Consider the following 10,292-nt stretch of genomic DNA (forward strand, 5'->3'; position numbering starts at 1 on the left):
CAATGAGGTTTAACCAGTGAATAATGAGATTTAACCAGTGAACAACGAGGTTTCCAAACTGGCCATGTGTGCACAGACCTCCACACGTGTGCCCAGAGTCCCTCACCTCTGCCCTTTGCAGAGTTGCCACCTGACAGGAAATCCCTGGCTATTCCTCTTCCTTCCTTCCTCACATTCTTTGGAAAATGCTGTTCCAGTCACTGGGAAAAGGCTGATGATGAATGGCTTAATTTGATAGTTCAAGTGTCATGGTCTAACTTTTCCTTCATGGAAGCTAAACGGGAATGTCTCCATGGAGCAAACTGGTGCTTGGCATCCCCACATGGACTTTTTTAAAAAAAAAATATAAATTAATTAATAATATAAATAAACATAATAATATAATATATAATATATATATAATAAAATATAAATTCATAGCTGAGGAGCCTCTGATATGACACTGAACTGATTTTTGCTGAGAGCTCACTGTGCCTTGGGTTTGGCTTTTTTAGAAATATGGCCCACGGTGTAAAAATGAAGGAAAAAAGGGGGTTTTATATGTCTGTGTGAGAATAAATGTGTATGTAATACATATTAATGTATAAACTTAAAAGTGACATGGATCTAACAGTTGTAAAGTAGATTTACCCCATATTTATAGTGATAATATTGCACGTGGCTTCCAGCCTTTAGTGATGGTAGGAGGCAAATTAAAACCACCAGAAAATAATTTCCAAGGTGTCCAAGGCCAGGTTGGACGGGGCTTGGAGCAACCTGGGCTGGTGGAAGGTGTCCCTGCCCATGGCAGGGGGTGGCACTGGATGGGCTTTAAGGTCCCTCCCAACCCAAACCATTGTATGATTTTGGGGCACATATTGATGGTGTGTTGCTAAATTTAACTTGCTCAGGGCCTACAGGTGGAGTTTGACACTGATGGAGGAGTTGTGTCAGTGCAGGGCTGACAAAGCTCAGCAGGAGCTGAAGAGGGAATAATTCCCTCAGGGCAATGCTGAGGGAGAAAGTTTGGAGCAGAGGGATCAAGGCCAGGCACTTACTCCATGCATGGGCTTGTGTTTGGTGATCAACTCCAAACTTTCCAGGCCTTTCCTCCACCTCAAGGAGGAGCTGAAAGTCCCTCTCCTCCTCAGGCTTTCCAAGGGCTGCTCAGCTCCCCTCCCTTGGGTGCCAGGGAGGTTGTGGACTCCCCATCCCTGGGAGTGTCCAAGGCCAGGCTGGACCTGGAGCAACCTGGGCTAGTGGAAGGTGTCCCTGGACGAGCTTTGAGGTCCTTTCCAACCCAAACCATTCCATGAAATCTCCTCCTGGCCCTGCTGGTGTTTGGGGTGGCTGCACCGGGATCCCTCTCCCGGAGGAGAGATGCCCTTGGAGAGGGAGATCTCCACTCAGGCCCTTCCTTTGGCTCAGGGTCTCTCCTGCCCCTTTGGCTGCTCCAGGATCCTGGACAACTGGATTAAGGCCAAAGCTGTCCCTGCTCCTTGCAGGGGGGTTGGAACAGATGATATTTAAAGGTCAATCCAAACCCTCCTGAGATTCCTCTGAGGAGCTGGCAGTGCCAACCATGGGGGTGTGGGTGTGCAGGGGCATTTTCTGGGCTCCTCTTTGGCCAGGGGTGTGAACATGGACCTGTGTTGGACCACGTGAAGCTGCTGCACCAAACAGGTGCTGGGGTTCCAAGGACAAACCAAGGTCATCCCTTCTCTTCTGTGCAGGACCCACGGAGAACATCCCGGGGGGGGTCAAGCCTGGGCTGGGTTATGATGAGCACCAGTTGATTTGCCTTGTTAATAAGAAGCTGGGATGGTGGAGATCTGACAGTTTGAGGTATTTCCAGAAATAAAAACCACATGGAAGCAGGGAGGACCCCGTGAGGAGAGGCAAACTCAGGCTGGGAGCAGGATAAATGTGACCCCAGGGCTGTAGTTTCCAGACCATTTTCTCCTGGCACAAAGCAGGGAGTGAGTGAAACATCTTTCCCTGCTCCAGTGCTTCCTTCAATTCCCACACCACCCTCTCTGGGATGCATTAGGACAGTTGTTTTCCAGGTGAGGGAACTGGTCCAGGTTCTCAGAAAGGAAAGTTGTGTTTTAACCCAGCTCAGATCCCAGTTTTATTCCTCACGGCATCTTGGACAAGAAGGATAACAGGAGGAAGGAGCAGCTTGGGCTGAGGGCAAGACCCCTTTTTGGGGTCCACATCTCACAGGGATGGTGATACAGTGGCCTAATCCCATCCCAGCTCCACCACTTGTCTTAAAACCAAAAGAAAATGTTTTACCTCAACCAGGTGGACCAATTCCATGAAAATCCCTGTTTCCGTGGTAACTGCTGACAACCCTCACCCTGCAGGTGTCATTCCCAGCGGGTTCCCGTGGGATTCACAAGCAAAAAACCAGCAGCTGGAAGATTCCCCCTCATCCCATGGGCAAGGCCTGGAATGGAGGGATCACTTCTTCCTGCGGTGAGTAGAGGAAACCACTGGGGTTTGGGACATTTGAATGATCCCAGGTGGAATGCTGGAGGATTTGCCAAGCAGATCCCAGCAGCCCATGTTTTTCTGGCAGCCTGAAGTGTGACTTCTGATGTGGATAAATGGAAATCATAGAATCATGGAATGTCCTGAGCTGGAAGGGGCCCCCAAAGATCATCCATTCCAAGTTCTGACCCTGCACAGAACACCCCAAAAATCCCCCCCTGTCTCTGAGAGAGTTGTCCAAATATTCACCTACTTTGGCTTTTCCCTTCTTTTTTTCACTTTTTTAGGAGCAGAGGTGAATATTCCTTACGAAACAAATGGAGCTCTTCAAACAAAACCCCCCAAATATTGTCTTTTGTTAACCAAAAGGCGCTGAAAAACACTTCTGTGCTCGACAACAATGAGCTAAAAAGATTTGAAGAGGTTGGGAAATGAACAATTTCAACGCTTTCTCATCCTTTTAGATGAAGCCAATCGTGAAAAAAAAAAAAGAAATGGTAATGAATGGTAAGTTATTCATGACTTTTTCTGAAGAAGGAATAACAATGTGCCTCCTGTGAATATTAAGTAAAAGTAACCTTGGGGGGATGGGTTGGGCCTGGTGAGTCACACACAGGTTTGGAATTCTTGATGTTCCACAACTGGCAGCCCTTCCAAGCTCTCCGTGTGTCCCTCCAAGGCAGGTGGAATGAGTTCCTGCAGATCCATCCGTGTTTTCCCAGTTGGATCCTGTGGCAGCCCAGGGAGGGGTTTGGAGCTGAAGGAGCTCTGTGCTGGGTGCAGCCTGTCTTGCAAAAACATTGTGTGGCCTTCCTTGCCCAGGGGCTGGATCTATGGAAAGATTCCCACGTGTCCCGTTGGGAAGGCTCCTCGATTGCTGCAGGATGGGGGTTCACTGCTTGGTTCTCAGAGCTGAGCTTGGTGAAGGTGATTAAAATGGTTAACGAGCCATTAAAATGGTTAACGAGCCTGTGCCCTACAACCTCTCGGCCCCTTCAATCTGGGAACAAAAAGTGGGGAAGATTGGGATGGGAAGAGCTGAAAAGCTCCAAAGAAGGAGAATTAAAGGGGTTGTGTGTCACCCACCCCGGCTGTGGGGTGGGATGTGGGTTCCAGTCCCAGACTCTCCCCATTTGCTGGGCCATGGGGGCCCCTGGAGTGGGATGGTACCCGTGGCCTGGGCAGCACTTCATTGTTCTGCTTCCTTCCTTCTCAGCATTCCGAGGGGGCCTCGGGCCTGATTTGCTGCAAAGCATCGGAATCCTTCCCTCCTCTCCAGCTGATTCCTTCCTCTCCGGCTGATTCCTTCCTCTCCGGCTGATTCCTTCCTCTCCGGCTGATTCCTTCCTCTCCGGCTGATTCCTTCCTCTCCGGCTGATTCCCTCCTCTCCAGCTGATTCCCTCCTCTCCAGCTGATTCCCTCCTTTCCAGCTGATTCCCTCAGCTCCACCCTGCCTTCCTTTGTGCCACTGGGGAGCCCTGGAGATCAAATCCACCCTTCTGGAGCCAAAGGAAAAGCTCCTGCTCTGATGAAGGTTTCCCCTGAAGGCTCTCCAGAGGCAGGTTGGTGGGAATTACAGTGGGAGCTTCATCCCTGTGTTTTCCAAATGGGCAAACAGTTCTAGGTTTTGACTAATTGTCTTCTGCCCAGAGAAGTTGTGGATGCTCCTTCCTTGGAAGTGTCCAGGGACAGGTTGGATGTGGCCCCTGAGCAACCTGGGCAGGTGGAAGGTGTCCCTGCCCATGGTAGAGGGTTGGAACTGGATGAGCTTTAAGATCCCTCCCAACTCAAACCATTCCATGATTCCCTAATTCTCTAATTCCAGGATTCCAGGACTGTCGTTAGGAGAATCCACAGGACAGCTGGAGCAGAAGGACAAAGATTCCCAATTCCAACTGGATGTTAAACCCTCCAGCATAGACACTCCTGCTGCTGCAATCCCAGGTGCTGGACACAAATTCCAGGGAGAGGTGGAGATGGAAAGCAGAAGGAGCTGTCACCCTCCTGTGCTGTGTGTGAGGGTGGCACTCAGTGACCTCAGAGGCCTTTCCCAACCCAAATGGCTCCGGGACCAGATGTCTAAGTGGGGTGGGATTAGTTAATCCTGGCTTGGTAAACCAATATTCAGGATTTAGCACGAGGTGATAGAGGGAATAATGTGTAATTACTGTTGGAGATGGATTGTGATAAGAGCAGTAATTAAGGAGGGATGAGCAGCTCTGTGTGTCAGCAGAGAATTGAGGGTGTTAAACAGAGGTTTGAAAAACAGGAGATGCAGACAGGAGATGGGTCCAACTGTCAGAAGAAATCCCCTGCTAGTAAGGTGCCAATAAACGTATTTTTTAACCTTATTTAGTAGGGAAAGATCATATGACCAGATAGAATTACAGATGTAGGCTGAGATATTTTATGGTAGTGATTAAAATTAATTAAAATAATTCCCATCTGTTACTGCAAAGACTGATCTTGTCAAATGTGGGAAGGCCAGGGCTGACCCCCAGCGCTGGGGACATTCCAGCTTTGCTGATCCCTGGCTGTCCTGGCTCCCTCAACAGAATCCCAGGATCACCAAGGTTGGAAGAGCCCTCCAAGATTCTCCAGTCCCACCATTCCCCAGCACCACCAGGATCATCCCTATCCCATGTCCCGAAGGGCCACATCCAGACACCTGTGGGATGTTTCCAGGGAAGTTGCTGAAGGAACAGGATCTCTCCCACAGGATTTAGGGAATGGAGTTTCATTCCCAACAGCCAGGGACTGAAGGCAGGAGCAGCCAAGGAAAACTCCCATCCCTGCCCCTGCTGGGGCCGATCCCAGGGAAGAGCAGCCTTGGAAAGGAGCCGAAGCTCCAGGAGCAGAGGGGGTGGCTGGAATTTGGGCTCCCCAGGAGCCTCTGCTGGTTCCAGCCAGCAGGAATTCCAAGCTGTGCCCTGGGCCTGGCTCAGGAAAGGGTTCCCTGTGCAAGGAAGGGACTTTAAGCTCGGGCTTAAAGTCAAACCCCAGGTGAGGGACTTTACTGGGGCACTGAGGGAGAGGAAAGAACAGCAGGAAAAGGCCCAGGAACCTTGGAGGGCATTGCCTGCACTCCAAAAGGGTGGTTTTGGCCTAAAACAAACCTTCAAACCTCAGGGATCTGCCCTGAGAATGAACAAGTGCCCCAGGCCTGGACAACCCGGGGTGCTCGGGGAGTTTTAGGACTTCCAAAATATGGACAAAAAGATGATTCCATGAAGTATCTGCCCAGAGAGGCTGAGGACTCCCCATCCCTGGAAGTGTCCAAGGCCAGGTTGGAGCAACCTGGGCTGGTGGAAGGTGTCCCTGCCCATGGCAGGGGTGGCACTGGATGGGCTTTAAGGTCCCTCCCAACCCAAACCAGTCTGACCAGGTCATACAAAATAAATTAGATGCAACTTCATGTTTCTGATCACTTCTTTCTCTCTGTTGGTTTGTGTCTTTCTGGAACAGGACTTGGACTGTCAGTTCTCTGAATCCCAGAATCACCAGGGTTGGAAGAGACCTCCAGGATCATCCAGTCCCCCCTCAGCACCACCAGGATCACCCCTAATCCATATTCCCAAGGGACACATCCAGGCTCCTCTAGAACTCTCCCAGACACAGGGACTCCACCACCTCCCTGGGACACTTATTCCAAGGCCTGACCACTCTTGGAGAGCAAAAATTTTCCCAAATCTCTGATCTGAACCTCTCTCTTCCCATCCCCTTTCCTCCTCAGCCGGGTTGATGGGAAAACAAGAGCAGGGTCCTTGAGGAAAGGTCTCCTTGGGAGACAAACCTGGGAGAGGCCTGTGGGCAGCATTCCCTGACTTCTGGCGAGGGTAGAGGCAGCTCCTCAGAGCCTGAACGCTCAAACACATGGATATTCTGCTTAAAATAGACTGGCAGGGAGTTTATGACAACCCTGCAGTCCCTGGGGAGGCTCTCTGATGAGGCAAATGTTTCAATGCAAATAAAACCAGGCAGGTCAGGAAGAAGCTTTTCAGCAGAAAATGCCAGGGCCAGAAATATCGACTGAAAAATGTGCCTTTTTTTATTTTTATTTTTTTTTGTTAAATATGAAGTCCACACCAAATTATCCTTCCTGGTTGTAACCATTTCCTCAGCCCCCACACAATAGTCTGTCTTCATTTGCTGCTCTGGTTTGTTTAGGCTCCAAGCTTTTATGGGCTTGGTTTTATCAGCTTGATGTGTTTATAAAGCTCCCTGTATGTCTTGGGAGTTGTTTGAACAATAATAGGAACTAAATAGAGGGTAATTCGGGCTAAATTGCTGCAAAATATACACTTCAGAGTCCTATAAGGGGCTTGATTAAGTATATATTTGATTTGGGAGTGAATTCCCCATCCCTGGGTGGGGTTGGATGGGCTTGGAGCAACCTGGGATAGTGGAAGGTGTCCCTGCCCATGGCAGGGGTGGCACTGGATGGGGTTTAAGGTCCTTCCCAACCCAAACCATTCCCTGATTCCATGCTATGAGTTGGATTGGACTGGCTCCCTGCTGGTTTTTCCAGCTATTCCAGCTGGAATTCTCCTGCTGTTGTGCAGCACAAACCCTGCAGGAGCTTGGGAACTACAGGATTTGTGAGGCATTTGCTGGGATTCTCCAGCAAGGGATTCACCCCCTTGTGTGAGGGAAGGAATGTGGCTGGTGCTGAAAGGGCTGGAGCATCTTCCAGGTCAGGACCAGCCCCAAATTCCCTCCTCAGGGTCCCAGCAACATTCCAGATCCTGATCCAGAGCTCTGGGAGCATTTGGACAACGCTCTCAGGGACAGGGTGGGATTGTTGGGATGTCCTGGGCAGGGCCAGGGGTTGGACTTGGATGATTTTTGGGGGTCCCTTCCAAGTCGGGATATTCCATGATTCCATGACATCAGGTGCCAAAGCTCTGGGTGAGCTCTTGGACTGTCAGTCAGCCGTGTTGGGAGGACATTTCCATCCTTGGGAAGCCCCTGGTGCTTTCTGGAGGGTGAGTTTTTTCCCAGGCATCTGTGCTCCAAACCCGGGGTTTGCAGCAAAAGCCCCGAAATAAAAAGCACAGATGAAAGAGTCTCCTTTTTGAGAGAGATGCCAGTTGTTGATAAACTGGGTCAACTGAGAAGTGTCTGGGGGTGGGAGTTGTGTTGCTGAACTTGAAACTCTGGGGTGGATGTCAGAGCTGCTCCCCTGAGCTCTCCCTTGCCCTAATTTAGGCACCTCCTCGGGGCTGGGATGACTCACGGCCTGCAAAGCCCTTGGATGCTTCCAAAGGAATCCTGGCTCAGGGCTTGGGGACTGCACTGGGCAAAGGCTGAATTTGGGGCAAACTAATCCTGACCTGGGGGATTTTACACGGGAGCTGATGGATGTTGTGAAGGCAAAAAAGCTGTTTGGCAGAATCCCGGGATGGATGAGGCTGGAAGGGCCCCACAGTGGGGGCATCTGCTCTCCTTCTCCCACAGCATCACCATCCCTCCCTGAAACTCTTCTCCTTTTGTCTCAGGGCCTCGTCCTTCCCTTGGCACAGTCAGAATCTCTCCTGGAGGTTTCCATGGTGTCTCTCTCCGCTGTCCTTCCAGCCATATTCCAGCTAATTCCCAGCTCTCCTTCAGAAGCAAAGCTGTACAAGGACCTTTAAAGGTTCTTCTTGTCCTTCTGTACAAGAACCTTTAAAGACCACGGGGTGGGTGGGGTTGGAAGGGCCCACAGTGTCCCATCTGGTCCCACCTCCCTGCTCCAGGATTGTGTCCAGAGGGGTCTGGAATATCCCCAGGGAGGAGACTCCACACCCCCTCTGGTCTCTGATGCAGCTCCTTGATTTTTCCTTTGGTTTTTTTTTTGATTTTCCAGGCTTGTATTTGGGAGCATCAGCAAACCTGGCAGAGGATTTGTCTTCGTGGGCAGGGACAGAGTGACTTTCACCCAGAGGTCCGTCCTTGGTCCACCTGGACATGAAGCCATCCTGGAGCACCCAGAACATCTCTACAGGTATGATCTGAAGCAGTTGTGTAAAAAATGACAACAAAACCTTATTGCTGTGTTTGAGAAAGGTCCAAATCCAGCTTTTTGGAGCTTCAACTACAGGAAGATACTGGATAATGATACAGATCTTTATGCACAGGAAGATACTGGATAATGATACAGATTTTAGGCACAGGAAGATACTGGATAATGATAAGGATCTTTATGCACAGGAAGATATTGGATAATGGTAAGGATCTTTATACACAGGAAGATACTGGGTAATGGTAAGGATCCTTAGCCCAAGGAACTAAAGGAGAGGAAATGCTTTAGGGATGGAAGAATAAAACTCTATTTAGGGATGGAAGGGCTGTAGAAGCAGCTGGGAAAGTCTGGGAGAAGGTGTCATGATTTGGGATAGCTGTGGCATCCCAGGATAACCAGAGCCAGAGCAGCCCAGGAGGGACAAAGGCAGCATCAAGCCCCCAGTCTCACATTCTCCCTCTGCTGAAATCCTACAATTCTTGGGAAAAAACAAGTGGAGAGGTGAGGAGAAGGCAACCTTGGCCACTCCTGGCACAAAATCCCAGTGTGACCATCCCCACTCTGCCCACGCGAAGATGCCTCCCATTCCTACGTGAGCTGGCACAGCTTCCAGAGGCCTCAGGAGATGCAGAGGAGGATTCACCATGTGACACCCAGCTGTTTATGGCAAGGGCTCACTGGTGACCTCCAGGCAAAATCTTGGCTCTGTAAGAAGTTCCTTTCACAGTGAAACTGGAGGAGTAAAATGGATGAGGCCCAGGAAGATGCAAAGAAACAAGGGTTGAGGTGGGACAGGAAATAAGGGTTGAGATGGGGAAGAAATAAGGGTTGAAATGGGGAAGAAATAAGGTTGAGGTGGGACAGGAAATAAAGGTTCAGATGGGGAAGAAATAAGAGTTGGGATGGAAAAAGAAATAAGGGTTGAGAGGGGGCAAGAAATAAGGGTTGAGGTGGGAGAAGAAATAAGAGTTGGAATGGAACAAGAAATAAGGGTTGGGATGGGGAAGAAATAAGGGTTGAAATGGGGAAGAAATAAGGGTTGAAATGGGGAAGAAATAAGGGTTGAGATGGGACAGGAAATAAGGGTTGAGGTGGAAAAGAAATAAGGGTTGAGGTGGGACAGGAAATAAGGGTTGAGGTGGGACAAGAAATAAGGGTTGGAATAGAAAAAGTAACAAGGGTTGAGATGGGACAAGAAATAAGGAGTGAGGAGGAACAAGAAATAAGGGTTGGGATGGAACAAGAAATAAGGGTTGGGATGGGACAGGAAACATGGGTTGAGAGGAGACAGGATATAAGAATTGGGATGGAACAAGAAATAAGTGTTGGGATGGGAAAAGAAATAAGGGTTGAGATGGAACAAGAAATAAAGTTTGGGATGGGACAAGAAACAAGGGCTGAGGTGGGACAAGAAATAAGGGCTGAGGTGGGACATGAAATAAGGGCTGAGGTGGGACAAGAAATAAGAGTTGGGATGGAACAAGAAATTAGGGTTGAGATGGGACAAAAATAAGGGTTGGGATGGGACAGGAAATAAGGGTTGGGATGGAACAAGAAATTAGGGTTGAGATGGGACAAGAAATAAGGGTTGAGGTGGGACAAAAATAAAGGTTGGGATGGGACAGGAAATAAGGGTTGAGATGGGACAAGAAATAAGAGTTGGGATGGGACAAGAAATAAGATTTGGGATGGAACAAGAAATAAGAGTTCGGATGGAACAAGAAATAAGAGCTGGGATGGAAAAAGAAATAAGGATTGGGATGGGAACAAGAAATAAGGGTTGAGATTGAACAAGAAACAAAAGTTGGGATGGAA

General features: G+C 49.3%; 2 long non-coding RNA genes across 3 annotated transcripts in view; both read left to right on the forward strand.

Annotated features, from left to right (window-relative positions):
• LOC113977287 overlaps window positions 1-2,973 on the forward strand; it is a 5,489-nt gene extending 2,516 nt beyond the window's left edge. Inside the window, exons 2-3 of the long non-coding RNA XR_003537312.1 lie at window positions 2,349-2,460; window positions 2,763-2,973. This is a non-coding gene — a long non-coding RNA (uncharacterized LOC113977287). The remainder of the gene's footprint in view (window positions 1-2,348; window positions 2,461-2,762) is intronic.
• Window positions 2,974-3,882: 909 nt separating this feature from the next.
• Window positions 3,883-10,292, forward strand: part of LOC113977286 — a 6,997-nt gene continuing 587 nt past the window's right edge. Inside the window, exons 1-4 of one of the 2 annotated variants that reach the window (XR_003537311.1) lie at window positions 3,883-4,038; window positions 8,322-9,281; window positions 9,327-9,568; window positions 9,904-10,183. This is a non-coding gene — a long non-coding RNA (uncharacterized LOC113977286). Of the gene's footprint in view, window positions 4,039-8,321; window positions 9,569-9,903; window positions 10,184-10,292 lie in introns of both variants that reach the window. The other variant, XR_003537310.1, reaches the window with a different exon arrangement.

Source organism: Neopelma chrysocephalum, unplaced genomic scaffold (assembly GCF_003984885.1).
Source record: "Neopelma chrysocephalum unplaced genomic scaffold, ASM398488v2 Primary Assembly neopelma1_221, whole genome shotgun sequence".
Taxonomy (NCBI): Eukaryota; Metazoa; Chordata; class Aves; order Passeriformes; family Pipridae; genus Neopelma; species Neopelma chrysocephalum.